The sequence below is a fragment of the Schistocerca piceifrons genome, chromosome 6, assembly GCF_021461385.2.
Source record: "Schistocerca piceifrons isolate TAMUIC-IGC-003096 chromosome 6, iqSchPice1.1, whole genome shotgun sequence".
Taxonomy (NCBI): Eukaryota; Metazoa; Arthropoda; class Insecta; order Orthoptera; family Acrididae; genus Schistocerca; species Schistocerca piceifrons.
In genome coordinates this window covers 289,890,894-289,910,464 of record NC_060143.1, presented here as the reverse complement: position 1 = coordinate 289,910,464, position 19,571 = coordinate 289,890,894, and positions in this window count along the sequence as shown.

The window sequence follows — 19,571 nt, the reverse complement described above, 5'->3', positions numbered from 1 at the left end:
TCTCCCACACGCGTCAAATGAAAACCCTAGAATTCGTTAATTTTGACACTATGCACAGGCTATGTATCACGTGCTACATGTCGAGACATACGTCCGTGGCTTGTAGAAAACAAATCGATGCTTAATAACAGTAAGACTCAGATATACACAGTTCAACTAAAATTGACACTTTGATTACACAGAATGGGCATGTTGTTTGTGAGTCCGAATAATTCAAATTTCTTGGTGTTCAGATAGAGTAAACTGACGTGAAAAGCTCACGTTCACGACCTTATTGATACTGTATTTATCGTTTTGCGGGGAAAACTTATGTTAACGTGCCACAGCAATGCCTCTGCGACGTGCATGGCGTCGTCGCTGGCGGCGCAACGTACCTGTGTATCGCATTTTGAAGGCGATTGATATTGACTTGGCTGGACAGTTTAATAAACAGCAATTGATTGGAGGTCCAAATGTTTTTCGTGGACTTCATCTGAACTTCACCTGTGATGTACAAGCAGTGTTTGGAGGCTTACACTTGCTGTTGTATGGGGCAACCAAGCAGATTATGGTGGCCTTGAAGCATTTCCTGATGCTAATATATTGGCTTGGAAGACATGGAGTATAGCTGAGACTACAGGTCTCTTGGCTAAACAGCCTAATGGTACTCTTGTTCCAAGCATGCCATTTCTTTTGACTACGAGAGAATATATACCATGTGTCTATACGAGGTTGTGTTAGAAATAGCTTAACTGAGTTAATGTCTGATTATTTCGCCCTACAAGAACTCGTTTTACTTCCGGATTATGTGAATATGGAGAATATGATTCAACCTAGTCACTAAATTATATCACACACTGTAGGATTAACTATACATCTGTTCACTTATCCCTGTAATCACCATCAAGCAACTTATTATTCGTAAAAGTGTAGTAACGTGATTCTAAGTACGATGTAAACATAACTTGCGCGGTTTGAGAAGCTGGGACCAATAGCGAACAATCAGCTTTAATTTTGTTGGTCGATGCCCAGAAAATAATGACGGTGCCGCGATTTACGCGCGCGACCATAACAAACAGTACGTATGCCAACCCACTTTGAAAATAATAGTGCACATGCGTTTATAACACTTCCCTCAGAAAGGCAAACAAACAATATCCAGCTACAGCAGCATTAATTTGAAAGAAAGAGGTAGTTTAAGTAAAAGAAAAATACTTATCATTAATGGTGGATCAACAAAGATACACTGAAAATTAATAGTTCATTTCAAGTAAGTTTATTTACGTAGCAGTGATTAAGAAAAGGAAAAGAAAGAAAAGAGTTTCGTAATGAAACAAACAATTTACAGTATGAACTGGCAGTCTTTAACTGGCAAGAGCACACATCAACGCAGCTTATATGTTCACTGTTGGAGAGGCGCGGCGGCGTGTTGAGATGACGGCGGCAGATGAAATTATTATAGCAAGTCCGTTTGTCGTCACTGTCTCGGCAAGTTTATGCATCTCTAGTCAACAACGCCCGACTCGCCATATTGTCGCTAACACACACACACGCACACACTGACTATCTAACTTTCCATCATTGTATATCGCTGCTCAAATGAGCTTTCGAATTCGCTCTCTATGCTTTAATGTCTACGATTTACATAGCAGTCCTTCACATCACAGATAATGTTACAAATGCAGATACAATAAACAAAAAAATTTGGTCTTTCCATGTGCAAACAATAAGAAACCATACTTATCCATTTGAGAAAAGAAAATAAATTGCAGTTGCGTCTTAGCATTATTACCAAACACAGCTATGCTACACCATCTTTCCTACTGTTCCTAGAACATGGATCTCCTCTCTTACGTCACTGCTCCTCCTACGATCATCTAATTTGTATTCTGTCAAAGCTCTTAGAAGTATCATTTCTGCCCCTTCAATTCTCTGTAGTAGTTTAGTCGTTAAAGTCCATGCTTCGAATCCATGGAGCAGTAAAGGTACATTAATAGTATTATAGAATTAAAGTACTGTTTCTTTCCTGGTTTTGTTAGTGTTCTCTTAATCGTACCTAACAGGGGTAAGTAAGAACCCTTGTAGTTTCTTTTCAGGATCATTATCACAAGCATAAGAGATGTGGACTTATACCAGTATGTTATTCTCGATTATTATTTTAACACTACCGTGTTCTTTTCTTCAAAAGAACGTAACTTCAGTTTGATTTGTGGACGTGGTTAAATTATGTTGTTTTGCCATTATATGTAAGGGTCAAACAGATCGTTGCAGATTGTATAAAATGGTCATCTGCAAAAAGGAGTGAGTTAAATACTGTATATCTTGGTTGGTTAGCAATTTTCGACTCTCTTTTGCCATTTATTGGCACTGTCATTTGTATGTGTTTTAAACAATGTGAGCAATAAAGGACACCGTTGTTAGACTTAGTGCGTGATTCTTCTCATTCCTGTACTAATGGTTGGGCCGACATGTATTTTGCTATTGTTATCAGCGTACAGACTCTGAACTGACCTCATTAAGTCCAGAAGAATGTACGTCCAATCTCCTTGGAAGTCGTGGAAGATGCAATAGGAACCACGAGAAAGAGAAAGTGTCCAGGAGAAGACAAAATAAATTTGGATCTTATTAAATAGATCCATGAAAAGCTTAAGATCAGTCTTCTAAATTTTATAGATCTGTGCTGGAAGAATGGCTACGTTCCGGAAAATTGACAGAGCTCATCCCCAAACCCCCAGATGTCAGACAGTCAGATAGCTACCGAACGTTGTATAGCGATAGTGTATCAATGAACACTCCGATGTAGTTAGTGCTATGTGCTGCCGTTCAGGAGAACGTGCGTAAACGGTGAGTAAAGTAACACCTGACCTACGGACTACAGCAAACGTATAACTGTAAGCGTTTGTCGTATAGAGTTCCCGTGGGGGAGCCGGTAGAGGGATAGTCAGTCGTACCAAGAGGCTCGGGTCTCGAGCACTGATCGTGCCAGTTTTGGTACTGTTGGACATGTAAAATTCGTATGCGGGACAACATGTTCCTGAAACATAAAACAGTGTTCGGAGTTCATAGCAAAGTTCTACTGGCAGTCCGCTTTCGCTTCGTTTATTTAAAAGTAGCAAACCTATAGAGCACTTCTGCAGTTTCACAGAATAACCGTAAACAATCGGAACGGAAGAACAAAGAAACAATTGCATCACATGCGCGAAAATATTAATAGCAATAATAATAATTATTCTTATTATTATACTACAAATGTTCTCTACAGGTGTGCTACATCCAAATAAACGAAGCGAAAGCGGACAGCCAGTGGAGCATAGGTATAAACTCCGAACAGTCATTTTACCTGTCAGAAACATGTTATCCCACATGGTGGACATGTCATTTGGTTTTTTGTAAGTTATCGATGTGCACGTGAGAGAGAGAGAGAGAGAAAGTTATGTTGCTGATAAACAATCTTTGGTCTTGTCGTAGCACAGTCTTCGCCTCTGCACAGTCTGATACATTTTTAGTTGAAGTGTGATAGTTGATGGACATATTCAGTTGTGCTGTGTTGACTTAAGTGATTGTATCTGTTAGAAGAAAGATTTATTGTAGAGGACAGCAACGATGAATATGATGTTTATATTGGAAGGCGAGAAAGATATAAATTTTGAATAATGTTATTACTTTTGAAGAGAATGTAGTAAGACTGCAGCACTGCGCAGCTAGTAATGATTATTGTCAGCTAATTAACTTGCTTAGAGCTGATAGTAAAACCACCCAGCTTCCCTGAGTCATGCAATAAGATCTCAACTGATTAAGCTGTTCGGTTTTTACAGAAACTCTCTGTTAAAATTGTACTCTTTTCAAATCATTGTTCACTTTGTTAATCGTTGTATTGTTCAGACTAATGTAAAGTGTGAAGATCACTCGAATCTTTTCTCTGTCCTTTTGAATACATTCCTTTCGTTCTAAAATCGTTGTTTTGGAATATCATTTCATAGGAATAGTTATACTCCCCAACCCACTGTTTAAGGAAGGTTATTACCACCACGTGGTGCGGAACAGTCTGAATATTTATTCAGAACTAGAAACTTAGCTTAGCCGCTGTCTGCTTGCTGTTGGCTGTTGTGCTTTCGATATATCTACGACAGTGTTGTCAAGACGCGAAGTAAGTGGAAATTTCGATTAGGGCCAGATAATAGTTTTACTTCAGTTGCACATTTAATATAAAGACAAGTTATATTCAGACCAGTTACAGTTCAATTCAAGTTAGGTTCTCTTTAGTCAAAAGTTAGCATACGAGTAAGAGGGATAACAGTTTGTGGGCACACAGTTTTGGTAATACGTAGACTTTTTATAGAGTGGGAGCTAAATTTGGGCTAAATTTCATACTGAAACTTATAGTGGAGAGCTTACAATATAACAGTTTCAAGTGTGCTACAGTATAAAAACTGTGACGACCAGGGACCCCTGCTACGATAAAGAAACGTTCCATCGACTACCTCGCCTCACGGGAGCTCCACACGAGAGACTCACAGTTTTGGTTTTCCTTCGCTCCGTAGGTCAGATGTTACTTGGTACTTACCGTTTACGCACGCTTCTCCTGGACGACAACACATAGCACAAACTACATCGGAGCTTTTGTTGATACTCCGTCAATATACATTTGCTAGCGATCTGAGTGACTGACGGCTGGAGGTGTGGGTGTCAGTAGTCTTACAGCTTTCAGGTGCTCAGTGTTTTTTTTATTTTTTTGAGGATCGTAAATGATGCCATTCCATTGACTGGAGCTTCTTTTCTGGAAACTCAGTTCTCGTCACCAGTAACACTGTGGCTCAAAACCACCTCGCCCCCTTTGTTGTACCAAGTGAGAAAAATCAGTACTCCTCTCAATCTTTGTTTTTTGTGTTCATCTGTCAAAAGGGAGGGGTCCCCCTGGCCCTGGCCCAAATCACCGCTAGCAACGTAATAAAGAACTGACCGGGAAATCTGAGGAAAGTACTGTCTCAGTTCAAAAATAGTGAAACGTCTTGTTTTTGTTTTACTTATCGTTAATCCCATCTAGGAAGGTGGTCCGCAGTTCTCATTATTGGGAAATGTAATTTATTTAACTTTGCAGCTCGATGCCCGTCCTTTCAGCGCAGTCACCAGTTGCCTGGGAGATATAAGTCGTGTACGCCACCTGTCTGTGAATTGTGTAAACATTATTCTGTGTGTGATCGCATTTCAACTGTTCGTGTACCGCATTTTCTGGGGTGGAAAGTGAGGACCAGCACAACGTTTGCCCTTAGCGAGCGTGGGAAACGGTGTGAAAACCATCAGTCAGGCGGTCGTTAGCCCTCCGCGCGTGGATTCGACGTGGGCCTGGCTTAACTTCCTGTCTTGCAAATAGTGACAGTCTATCTTGTTGAATTTTTTCCTCACCAAGGGACCCGTGCGAAACTTTCGCACTTTTATAGTTTTAAATAATAACAGTATTTGGAATAAGAGATGCAGGCTGACTTCGCTGCCGAATGATGCGGGCGTAAGCCGTAAATGCATGAAATTTTGGAAGATTTCCACTATAAGGCTTCACAAAATTCCTTTGAATTGTTACTGAAAAGTTTTAAAAGCATCTCGATACTTAATAAGTAAACCATTTGCGGAAAAGAGTACGCCAAGCTACTAGTAATTTCAGCTAACACTCATGTATTATACATAAACAGAGCCGATTTCTTGATATTTAATGATCTTTAAACACTTAATTGCGTAAAATAACAGGTATTTTGAGAGAATATTGACCGAAAACTTTTTTTTTGAGGTAGTAATCATTCACAGTAACAACCTAACCTAACCATATTTCTAACAAAGAAGAATTATTATGAACTCATTTTCCAACTGGACGCATCCTGTGGTGATTCTTTAGTAACAAAATCACTAAATCCAAAGCTAAAACCGCTAAATATGTTTAAAATAACAAATTATAGGTGTAAATAAACCACAGCTAACCGAACGACAGGTCCATACCGATATCCAAAACCTCTCGGTACAATTGTCGAAGAATCAGCGGGAGGACCGTTCGGTAACAGGTCTCAGAAGATTACTGAATAGGAAACTCGGATAAAGAACCGAAAATGATGTTACTACCGAGACTAACCTACTGCACCAGGGTGTGAACGATATAGAATAGGGCCCCAGGGACTGTCAATAGGGCCACATAACCTACAACTTCAACTCGACTAACATTTTCAATTACAGTAAAGCACGTTAGGCTGTAGTAACAATAGGCAAACCACAATTCAAGACGAAACGGGCAGATATGTTGTCGTTTCGGAACGTAATTGGTTTAGGAAAGACAACTTGTACATTCGGCATAAATAATGGACTACCACAGTGGTCATCTACGACAAGGCTGTATATAAATTATCCATTTAATAAGCACCTTAAAACAAATAAAATGGCATTTGCAACAACATAATATGAAAAGGGAGTCTTACTCCTGATTAAGAAGTTAGCTTCGTCAAATATTGGTATGTAGCTGGACATTCATGATGCCTGTTTGTCTATGATAGTTAAAAGTCTCCTTCATGTTAAAATTTCCCACAAATAGTACGTTTCAGCGCAAAATCGTATGCAATGACAGAAGGCGGTTAAAAAAACCTTTCTAACGATACCTCATTCAACCCTATACGATTAGTATAGGTTGAGAAAAAGGAGTGTTGACTTAAGAAATAATGTACACGATCCTTGATTTGAGTTGGTCAGTGAAAACTGAAGGTCGACCTGGTCATTCTTCATCACGAATATTCGTTTGTGCGCCATTAAGCATGATGCACCATTTTCTGACTGAAGCTTCATTCATTACACTTTCATTGATTTGGATTGGCTGTCTGTAAATTTCGATCAACGTCTACATCTATAATTCGCGAGCTGCCTTAGGATGTGTGGCCGAGGTAATTCACATACCAATGTCATTTCCCCTTGTTTTGTTCCAGTCCGTGTGGGCTCGACTCTCTCGTCTTTTCGCGAGATATACGTAGAAGGAAGCAATATATTGGTTGACTCTTCTAGGTACCTACTCCCTAGGAACTTTTAACAATAGACCACACCTTGATCCAGAATGCCTCTCTTCCAGCATCCGCCACTGCAGTTGGCTGAGAATCTCTGTGACGCTTTCTTACTTGCTAAATGAACCGGTAACTGAACGTGCTGCTCTTCTTTGTATCATCTCTATTTCCTCTACCAGTCCTATCTGGTACGGATCCCATATTGACGTGCAGTATTCAAATATTGGGCGAACGATTGTTTAGTAAGCTACTTCCTGTGTTGATAGACTACATGTCCTGAAATTCTTCCAGTTAATCTCTTTCTGGCATCTGCCTTACTCGCGATTAATTTTATGTGGTCATCCCATTTCAGATCGCTCCTGTTTATTTAATGGGAGTAATTGCTTCCAGAGATTGCTCTCCAGCAGTGTAACCTACATCTACATCATACTCCACAAGCCACCTAATGGAGTGTGGCGGAGAGTACTTCGTTACCGCTTACTGGTCTCACCAACCCTGCTCCGCTCGCGAATGACGCGCGGGAAGAACGATTGTCGGTAAATCTCTTAGATGGTTCTAATTTCTCGAATTCTCTCGTCGTGGTCATTTCGCGAAATGTATGTGGGAGGAAGTAATATGTTGTCCGAATCTTCCCAAAAAGTGCTCTCTCGAAATTTCAATAGTAAACCTCTCCGTGATGCACAACACCTCTCTTGTATCGTGTGCCAATGGAGTTGTAGTGTGTCTCTGTAACGCTCTCGCGCCGACAAGACGATTCCTTGACGAAACGTACAGCTCTTCGTTGGATCTTCTCTATCCCTCTGTCTGTCCTACCTGGCAACGATCCCTTATTGATGAACAATACACAAATATCGCTGGAATAAGCGGTTTGCATGCCACTTCTTTCGTGGATCAGTTACAGTTCCTTAAGATCCTTCCGATGAATCACAGTCTGGCATTTGCTTGTCCTACTGGATAGTTACTCATAGATAGCTTTTCGGTAGATATTGTTTCCAGCAGTTTCTCATCAATAGTGTAATTGTACAGTAGTCACACAGTAAATGGTCTTTCTATGTTTGCGCGATAAGTTATACGAGGGTCGTCCACAAAGTTCCTTTTGGTTATATGAAACAAACATGTACAGATACAGAAAAAATATTTATTGTACAAGAATCTACAACCGTTTAACTATTTTTCTACATACTTCCGAAATCATGTAGGCAGTTGTCATAGTGTGGCACAAGTTTTTGTATGCCTTCTTCATAGAAGGTTGCCACCTGTGTATTCAAACATGTGGGAACATGTTCTTTCAGCTCGTCATCATCGTTGAAGTGTTGACCACCAAGGACACATTTTAGGTGTAAGAAGAGATTTAAGTCGCTAGGAGCGAGGTCCGGGCTGTATGGAGGATGATCAAATGCGTCCAAGTGAAATTCCCGTAAGAGTTGTTTGGTCACTTTCGCCGTGTGAGGTCGCGCATTATTGTAGGAAAAAACAACACCTTTTGACAGTAATCCTCGGCGCTTGTTCTGTATTGCGAGGCGCAATTTCTTAATGGTCTTGCAGTAACTATGTGCATTGATTGTTTGCCCTCATGGTAAGAAATCAATCAGCAAAATGCCTTTTCTGTCCCAAAAAACGGTACACTTGGGCGAGGTGACAAGATTTGCTTAGGCTTAACCTTCGTTGGGGCTCAAAATGGCTCCGAGTACTATGGGACTTAACATCTGAGGTCATCAGTCCCCTAGAACTTAGAACTACTCAAACCTAACTAACCTAAGGACATCACACACATCCACACATCCATGCCCGAGGCAGGATTCGAACCTGCGTCCGCAGCGGTCGCGCGGTTCCCGACTGAAGCGCCTAGAACCGCTCGGCCACACCGGCCGGCCCCTTCGTTGGGGATGAAGTGTGCCTCCATTCCATTGATTGCCGTTTTGTTTCAGGGGTGTTGTACTATACCCAAGTTTCATCCCCCGTGACTATCCGAGAAAGAAAACTATCGCCCTCTTCATTGTAACGTGTCAAAAACCGAAGTGCACTGCCCATCCGTTGTTTTTTGTGTTTTTCAGTAAGAATTTTGGGTACCCAACGTGAGCAACAATTTCATGAATTAGTGATCGTGAGACTAGCGGAACTTCCATAGCAAGGGCACTAAGTGTAAACTTATGGTTGTGCTTAATCTTCTCTTCAATTGTGTGAACCAGTTCATCAGTAACCACAGACGGACGTCCACTTCAGTCATCATCTTGCACTTGATCATGTCCTTCATTGAACAGTCTGACCCATCTTCTAACCATTGAATCACTAGCAGCATTTTGTCCGTAAACCTCGCAGTTTTGCCGATGAATTTCCTTTGGTTTAACTTTCAATGCATTTAGAAAACGAATCGCAGATCTGATTTCACACGCGTCCGCATTTTCAATTATGGCTGACATTATAAAGAAGCACTACAAAGCACAAGTCGGCAGCAGCGATCTGAAAATGGCGTACAAGTCTTCTCCTTGAGTCAAGAGTAACTGCCACGCATGCTCGGAACTGCGATCGTAGCGCTGCCGCGGATAGATACACAAACGGAACTTGCTTTTTGGACGACGCTCGTATTTGTTCATGTTGAGTGTCAATTGACACTGCCTGCACAAAGCGTCGGTCCTCTGTACGTCTTCCTCCATTTCACTACAATTTTCTAGCGCTGCGATTCCTCTGTAAACAGCAGCAACATCCGCGAAGAGCCTCATGGAACTTCCGACGCTAAGTCCTAGGTCGTTTAAATATACTGTATTATGCAAAATAACTGTCCTGTAACAGACCCTTGGGGCACGCCCGAAGTTTCTTTTACGTCTTAAGACTTTTCTCCATTCAGAATGACATGCTGTGTTCTGTTTGTAAACTCTTTAGTCCAGTTATACCGATGCCTCTTCTTTAGTCTTCTTCTTGTTTCTTGTTTATCCCGGCTTCTTGAGATCTCTTGTGAAGAGACACGATACAACACGTTCAGTAGTGGCGTGGGACAATCAATAAAGTTACAAAACAGTTAGTAATTTAACTTTTGAAATCGCTGGTTTATTGGCATTTCTGGAAACAAAATCACTCTCATACTCTCATGCGGTCAGCAAATTTCGTGTAACAGTTTGTATGAGTAATGGGACTTATTACGTCGCAACTCTTTCTAATGAATTTATTAATCTGCATTACAGTGTTGCTAAGTAACATGATCAACGAGGTGATAGGTGTCTCAATTAAAACAGAACCTCGATATTTTGAATAAACTTTCGGTTCATTTTTGTCCAAATCAGCACTTGTCTCAAAATTAATTTTCAACTTCCTGCATTAAGTCCAAGCTCGTTTGCAACTATTGTACGCGATTCACTGGACAGCTCGATCACGCACTAGCGTGTAACGTATTTCAAATCGAACGCGCAGGTTTAAGTTTACCCTAATGGGCTAAACGACTCTTTTGTAATAACGTGATGTGTCTATCTCACGTAAAGTCTAAATGAAACTGGATTTGTCTCCATTCGGGTCAAAATCACAAAAATAAAATTCACCGCGCAGGTTAGCGAACTGTACACGCGCACTTTTTTTAGCACGCTAAGTGATAGCTCGTCTCAGAGTAAAAGCTGCACATAAATTCACACTTTTTCATGCACAGAAAATTCAAAACACCTTTATATTGAGCAGATAAATTATGGTCTGCAATTACTAATCAACATTTCCCATTCTGGAACAGTACGACCGCTACGGTCGGAGGTTCAAATCCTGCCTCGGGCATGGATGTGTGTGATGTCCTTAGGTTAGTTAGGTTTAAGTACTTCTAAGTTCTAGGGGACTGATGACCTCAGATGTTAAGTCCCATAGTGCTCAGAGCCATTGGAACCATTTCCCATTCTGAATAAACTTCAAGAACTTGTATTTCCTAATCAATAAAATTTTATCGAATGATAGAAACTATTACTTTGCTAAAACGGATTCAGATTACAGTCAACTCGTATCCAGACGATGACGTCACGAATCGATACTTGCTTGGAATGAACGAAATACCAGTACTGAAAAATACTGTCCGTTGAGTAATTTACTTTTATAACAAATTTGGTACCCATTGCATCGCTACACAGTCACACGCACGTATTTCACTAGCCAGCAGAGCGGAAGTCTATCGCATGCCTTTCTGATGTCAAGGAACACAGCATCTACCAGGGCGCCTGCCTGTACGGCTTTCTGGGTTTCGTGGACGAACAGAGTGAGCTGTGTTCCACACGATCGTTGTTTTCGAAACCCATGTTGGTTGCTACAGAGGAGAATTTCGGTCTCCAGAAATGTAATAATACGCAAGCATAAAACATGTTTCAAGACTCAACAGACCGTCAGAGATAAAGACCTACACTTTTGTTCGTCTGTTCGACTACCCTACTCGAAAACCGAAATGACCTGTCTTTTTCTTCCAATCATTAGGAACGCTTCACTCCTCCAGAGACCTACGGTACACTCCTGCAAGGAGAGGGGGCAAGTTATTCCGTATACTCTACATGGAATCGTATTAGTATCCCGTCAAACCTAATGGCCCTTCCTCTGTTGAGCGATTTCAGTTTCTTTTCTGTTCCGCAGTCATTTTATTTCGATATCTGTCATTTTGTCTTTCGTGCGATAATTTAAAGGAGGAACTGTCGTACGTTACTCCTTTGTGTAACAACACTGGAAAAAGACTTTTAATATTTCGACCTTTTCTGTGGCATTCTCTGTTTCACGTCATTATGGTCATAGTCAGTCTGGATAAATGGCTTTGATCCGTCAACTGATTTAATGTAAGACCACAACTTCTTAGGATTTTCTGTCAAGTTGATAGATAGAGCTGCTCAGATCATTAATGTCGACATGCAGCAGAATTCTGGAACATATATTGTGTCCGAAAATTATGAATTACCTCGAAGAGAACGGTCTATTGATACACAGTCAACACGGATTTAGAAAACATCGTTCTTGTGAAACAAACTAGCTCTTTATTCACACGAAGTGTTGAGTGCTATTGACAAGGGATTTCAAATTGTATTCGTATTTTTATATTTCCAGAAGGCTTTTGACACTGTACCTCAAAAGCGGCTTGTAATAAAATTGCGTTTCTTATGGGACTGGATTCGTGATTTCCTGTCAGAGATGTCAGAGTTCGTAGTAATTGATCGAGTAAAACGGCAGAGATTCCTGGCTTTCCCCAAGATAGTGTTATAGGCCCTTTGCTGTTCCTTATCTATACAACCGATTTAGGAGACAAACTGAGCAGCCGTCTTGAGTTGTTTGCAGATGATGCTGTCGTTTACCATCTAGTAAAGTAATCAGAAGATCAAAACAAATTGCAAAACGATTTAAAAAAGATATATGTATGTTGCAAAAATTGGCAATTGACCATAAATAATGAAAAGTGTGAGGTCACCCACATGAGTGTTAAAAGAAATCCATTAAACTTCGGCTACACGATAAATCAGTCAAATCTAAAGGCCGTAAATTCAGCTAAATACCTAGGAATTACTATTGCGAACAATTTAAATTGGAAGGAACACACAGAAAATTTTGTCAGGAGGGCGAACCAAAGACTGCGATTTATTGGCAGAACACTTAGAAGATGCAACAGATCTACTAAAGAGACTGCCTACACTATGGTTGTCCGTCCTCTTTTGGAGTACTGCTGCGCGGTGTGGGATCCTTGTAAGCTAGCATTAACGGAGAACATCGAGAAAGTGCAAAGAAGAACAGCACGTTTTGTATTATCGATAAATAAGGGAGAGAGTGTCACGGGCATGATACAGGATTTGGTATGGACATCACTAAAACAAAGGCGTTTCTCATTGCGGCGGCATCTTCTCACGAAATTTCAGTCACCAACTTTCTCCTCCGAAACCGAATATATTTTGTGGACGCCGGCCTCACAGTGAGAAACAATCATCACAATAAAATAAGGGAAATCAGAACTCGCACGGAAAGATATGGGTGTTGGTTTTTTCCGTATGCTGCTCGGGAGTGGAATAATAAAGAATTATTGTGAAGGTGGTTCGATTAACCGCCTGCCAGGCACTTAAGCGTGATTTTTCAGAGTATCCATGCAGATGTAGATGTATTTTCATATTCATTGGACATTTCACGCATAGTCCTTCTTAGACTAATTTTGGATTTGTTAAGTTTTTGTTTGTCTGTGAGGCATTGGCTACGTTCAGATTTGCAATGAAGCTCTCTTCGCTTTTGTAACAGGTTCCTAACATGGTTTTCTATTCGCGGTGAGTCTTTTCCATCCTTCACAGTTTTGTTTGGGACATACTTGTCTTGACCTCTGTCCATTGAGTTTCAACGTTGTCAGTGCTGAGATGAAATTTTCGAGTTGAACTATCAGCTAATCTGAAATCTGTCTCTTGCTGATCTTGCTAAACAGAAAGATCTTCCCGCCTGTATTTGTATACTTATTTACAGCCGTACACTGATGCTGTAACGGCATTTGATCACTGATTCCCTGTGCTATAGTAACTGAGTCGAAAAATCCTGGTCTGCTTGTCAGCAGCCTGAGATATTATCTTTACAGTCTCTGATCAACTGCTCATGGTAATTTTCGGATTAAGCGCTTAAAACAGTTTCACATGATTCTCTGACCCTACTATTCGCCCCAATGACTTGAGTCTCGCAGTCTATAGTGGTAGGTTGAAATCTCAGCCGAAAACTATAACATGATCAGGAAATTTACGCTTAAATATTCTCGACGTTTGCCCTCAAAAGATTCCGCCACTACTTCTGCTGATGGAGGAGGTCTACAAAAGCATCCAATGACCATGTTTGATCCATCTTTAACGTTTAACTTCTGTATCTGTACTAATCTTAATAGATATTATCATATTTCTTTAATTTTATATAAACACGCCTCCACCGTTGGCGTTCGACCTGTGTTTGTGATAAACATTCCTGTCAGAGTTTAGAATTTCACTGCTCCTAACCTCTAGTTTCAGCCAGGTTTCTGTCCCTAGTATTATGTGTTCTTTGTTGCGTTTATAAGCGAGATAAGTAGTGTGACCTTTTTAGATGAGATTGCAGTTAATACTAAATTAATATATTCTGTCACCTATGTGTTGGTTGGTTGGTTGGTTTGGGGGAGGAGACGAGACAGCGTGGTCATCGGTCTCATCGGATTAGGGAAGGATTGGGAAGGAAGTCGGCCGTGCCCTTTCAGAGGAACCATCCCGGCATTTGCCTGGAGTGATTTAGGGAAATCACGGAAAACCTAAATCAGGATGGCCGGACGCGGGATTGAACCGTCGTCCTCCCGAATGCGAGTCCAGTGTCTAACCACTGCGCCACCCCGCTCACCTATGTGTTAGGTCGAATACAACTCCGTCTTATTTCTCTATCCTAAAAAACCTACATGTCCACGCCAAACGTACTCCGCTACCCCAGTAATGGCTTCCAGTATGTAGTGTATATCTGATCCGTTGAGGGGGGGATCCTATATTTCTCCAACCGATAGCGGAGGCCGAGAAATCCGCATCCAAGATCGTCACAGAATAATCTGCGCCACCGCTGGTTTAAGCTGACTTTTTTGCATTCAGTATTACACTACGAACCAAACACTTGACGTGATCGTCATTTTGTCATACACTTGCACAAATAAACAGTAAACGAACGTTGCTGCTCGCTGTTGGCAACAAACTGGCGCAAACAGCTAGGAAGGCCTGCCTTTGACCCGTCGGCGGGAATGAGAGAGAATTGCACGCCTCGTACGATCTAAACGTTTTTTACTTTTAGGAAGGCCCCTGTATTTCAAACGAAATGGACGCAAAAGAATTTACAGCTTATCCAAGTCGGATTATTGGCTTTTGGAAATCGCATAAAAATGCGTCTCAAAAGACAACAAAATTTATGTTGAATATTTATTGGAGAAAGAAATACGGTAATCTATATTATTAAAGGGCTAATCCGGTTCATGATTCATGTCGCTCAACCTCAGTTAGGCGTTGCCTATCTAACAGCTTCCAGGAGCAACAAAAATTTTATTTTCATTTTCTCTTACAATTACTGACCGAATTAAGACATTTAAAATGCTGCGATATTCTACTTATTAAGAGGTATAGTTCCATTTTAAAGGTTTAACACGCGAGTGAAGCATTACAATCAGAATGTGTGTATATTTCTTGGGGAAGTGTATCTCACGGCGCGCAGATACACGGACTATATTCACTCAGCATTTGAGAGTGAGAGCACATAGTGACTTACAACAGACTTGACAAATAATAAACCTTTACGAAACTTTTTCCCGCTGACACCGTCCACAAAACCATGAAAGAAAAAAAAAATATCGCTTAGTACACTTTCGATGTTCATGCAGTAAAACTATCGCATCGGGCATGACGTTGCAATTTTATAAACCACTGAATGTATCTGAAAAATTATATCGCTGTAAGACACATAGTTCATGAGATATAGCATCATAAACATTGAGATACGTGAAATACTGGCATTTGCTTATGACGAAGCACTTATTACCCAGTTCATACTCGTCCAATATTTGATAATGAAAGCACTTAGTGACTTCCAACAGAAATCGAGGCTTCACTGGTTAACACTAAGTATTGGACAGTTAACATCAGTAACCAGAAGCGGTGTTGCACAACCGGTTACGAAATTCGGTTTCTGGACCCATGTAAAGGTGGTGACAGCAATGTCCAGTGTGAATGAACCTTACGTTTCAAATATGTAGTATTGAATTATTTCATTTAGGGGCAGCGTAACAGGCCATCAGTATCTTCAAGCCAAATTCAGGGTTAAGTCATGTGATAGAGGACTTAGGGTCTTTATGTAAGGACTTTACAAAAGAGGACCATGTAATGATAGTGGGTGGGGCGGGAAACAGTTTGGAGGTGGATGGGGCATATGACATAGGTGGTGACATGGACAAGACAGCTTCCCTGACTCATGGCACCAACGTACTCTTTGTTGAGCTGTTCTGGCGCCACGATCGACCACACCTTGATGGAGCTGTGAGGTGAATCAATGTGGGGTTAGGGATGGCTCTGAGGACAGCTAACTTTGCTCATGTTTCTCTGGTGCCCATCGGGACTATCAATAGATTAGTTTTCACTAGGCATTGCCTACATGCAAACAGGACTGAGAAGGGAAGATTGGTACAGCTGATTCATGGATCTGGGGCCACATATGGTCAAATACCTGTTGTCATGGATGGGAAAAGTAGTAATTTTTTAGGGTAAATCCAGACAGCAGTTTTCCCTGCCAAAAGAGTATCTCCAGCAGTTTAAAAAATACTGAAACAATCACTCACAAGACAGATTTTAACACTTCAAAAATCACACATACCAGATGTTACAAAGAAAAACAAACCAATGGAAAGAGTAACATGGAGCATTTCACAGACTTAACAATCCTCCATCAAAACATGCATTCAATAAAAAATAAAATACAAATATTAGAAGTTGAGATCGAATCTTTGTACTGCACAGTAGTTTGTGTTACTGACCACTGGTGAAGAGACACAGAAATCCAACATGTGGTATTATCATTGTATGAAAGGGCAAACTCTTACTGCAGAACTGCTTCAAGGGGTGGAAGATCATGCATTTATATCAGAAATGGAACACAGTTCAAATCAAGACATGATCTCAGTACAGTAAGTGAAGACAAACACTTTGAACTAATTATTTTGTGTGTGTATAGATCTCCCAGTGGTAGAGTGGACACTTTTTTCAATAAATTAACAGAAGTTCTAGATGAAGTCTCAAGTACAAAGGTCAACATAATTATGTGTGGGAACATTAACTTCAACACTAATATCATAAATGAATCCAGCAGCACCTTCATTAACATCCTTCAAAGTTTTGGCATGTCCTTATTGGTCAATAGTGCAACAAGGGTTACTACAATGACTGCGTCAGTAATTGACCATGTGGCTACAAATATGGACAGGGAAAAATGTGATGTAGCCGTAAAATATCTCGGACTGTCAGACCATCTCTGTCAAACAACAACAGTAAAATCAGGCATCGAATCATTCCCTAAACTACAAACCTACAAACGACGTTTATCAGAAACAAAAATAAAAGATTTTTCAAAAGAACTAGCTAAACAAAGCTGGGATGAAGTGTATAAGGAAACCAATGTGAATACAAAATTCTCTAAATTCTCCACACTGTAAACTGAACTTTGAAAAGACATTTCCAAAAATATGCACGTCTGTATCAATATCTCACAAAAACAGATGGATAACAGCAGGTATTAAGAAGTTCTCCCAAACACTTAACCACCTCAGTACGATGAAAAAGACTCGCAATGATCCAGAATTCTTAAATTTCTATCATAGATACAAAAATATCTATAGGAAGGAGCTAATTGCTGCAAGAATTAATAACAATATAACAAATAATGCAGAGAATAAAAACAAAGCAGTATGGGATATTATAAAGATGGAAATGGGGAGATGCAAACAAACGCAGAATAACATACTGATAAGGGAGGGGGATAGGGTAATAAATGATCCACAACACTTAGCAAACTACGTAAATGAGCATTTTTCAAGTATTGCAGAGAACAAACAATCATGTTGGGAGAACACCCGCAACTGGGCATTATACCAGAGGTTGAAAATACCGTTTCAGTTGTAGATTTATTTATTTTCACACGACCGGTTTCGGACTGTTATAAGCCCATCTTCAGGGATCGTAGCTGTGCTGTGGTCCCCGAGCGCCGCGTGTACCAGGAGCGGTGTGCTGCCTGTGAGAGCAGAACTGATAAGGCACAAAGAGTAGAAATAACACATACTTCAAATAGATCTAAACATTTAGTAAAACACTTATCAGAACCAGAATACACTAATATAGGGGTTCTGCAAGGTAGCATATTAGGACCAATACTATCCTGATTTACATCAATGACTTTTCCAGTAGTGTTATTCACGGTGAAAAAATTCTCTTTGCTGATGACAGCAATATTATAGTTACTGAGAAAACAAGAGAACTCGTTGCAGAGAAAGCAAATGAAACTCTCAAGGAAGTTTATGATTGGTCAATAAGCAATAAAGTGATATTGGGCATAAAGAAAACTAATGCCACGAATTTCAGTTTGAAGAGGAAAAATGACAATGTTCATTTAAATGCAGATGGCACCTTTATAGACTGTGTAACAAATCCAAAATTTCTAGGAATGAATACTGATTCTCAGCTGAAGTGGTGTGAACACACAAAGGTACTTGCAACCAGAATGTCATCATCTTGTTATGCCCTTATAATCCTATCATCAGTGTGTAACATGCAGTGTCTTTCAGTTACATATTATTCATATGTACACTCAATTCTTAGCTATGGCGTTCTTTTTTGGGCAACAAACGCACTAAATATGAACACAGTTTTCACACTCCAGAAAAGAACCATAAGAATAATAACCAAAAATACTAGTTGAGATCATTGTAAAGATCCGTTCAAAACACTGGGGATTTTAACTGCTCCATGTGAAAATATTTACCAGTCAGTTGTACACATCAAAAATAACATTGGTAATTATTGTACAAGCAGCTCTGTCCATGTTCATGCAAGAAGAGCTAGACTCAACCCACATTTACCAAGAAAAAATAAACATAAAACTCAAAACAGCATTTTCTACCAAGGAATAAAATTATAAAATAAATTACCAAAAGAGATTAAAGAAATTGCAAAAACACACTTATTTAAAAAGGCAGCTAAAAAGTACCTGTTACACAATACATTTTATGGCCCAGAGATCACCAGTGTGTGTGTATGTGTTTGTGTGTATATTGAGTGGAGTGTTATGAAACAATGTGTGTGTAGTGTGTGCAGTGACTGATAGTGAGATATGAGTGAACAGTGTGGCATTACGTTATTTAATAAGTTATTTGTAAAAAAATATTGTATACCAGGAGTAAATCTAATGGTTGTCTCTAACTAGAAGTCTGTAAATGTATGTGTATACGGATTAGCTTATTTTAAATTGATCTAAACATGTAAATACTTTGACATGTCCTATATCCTTGTAAAAAGAGATCTACAGATGAATAAAACTGCTACTACTACTACTACTACTACTCATTACAGTACACAATCTAATGAATCTACCCTTGGGATGTGGTTCCTTATTCCAGATGCTGACATATCCTAGACAAAGCTCTTTTATCAAAGCCATTTGGTCAAATCTATGACATTTTATAGTAGGGAACACCGACGCTAAAAAAGAATGGAGGTGGCTTTACGTCACAAACCTGAGGCTGACGTCCGCCATCTTACCTAGCGCAAAACATTTGAGTTACCGCTTTCACACTCCCATAGTTCACAGTGGTGACCCTTCCCCGTGATGTCACTCTGTGTCGTATTACCAGAACAATTCAAGAACAGATAAACGTTCGAAATTGCCTTCTGACACAATGTTAGTTATGTAAGGAATCCATATTTTAGTATTTAAAGCAGATGTTGCGCGCACACGACAGAAATAATGAACAAGAAGCACTCGTAAACAGTAGTCTGTTAATGTTTGGATTACTTGAAATAACGGCAGGCCCCGCCCACTCTGGCTTCAAAACAACGTTCAGCGTAAGTCTGT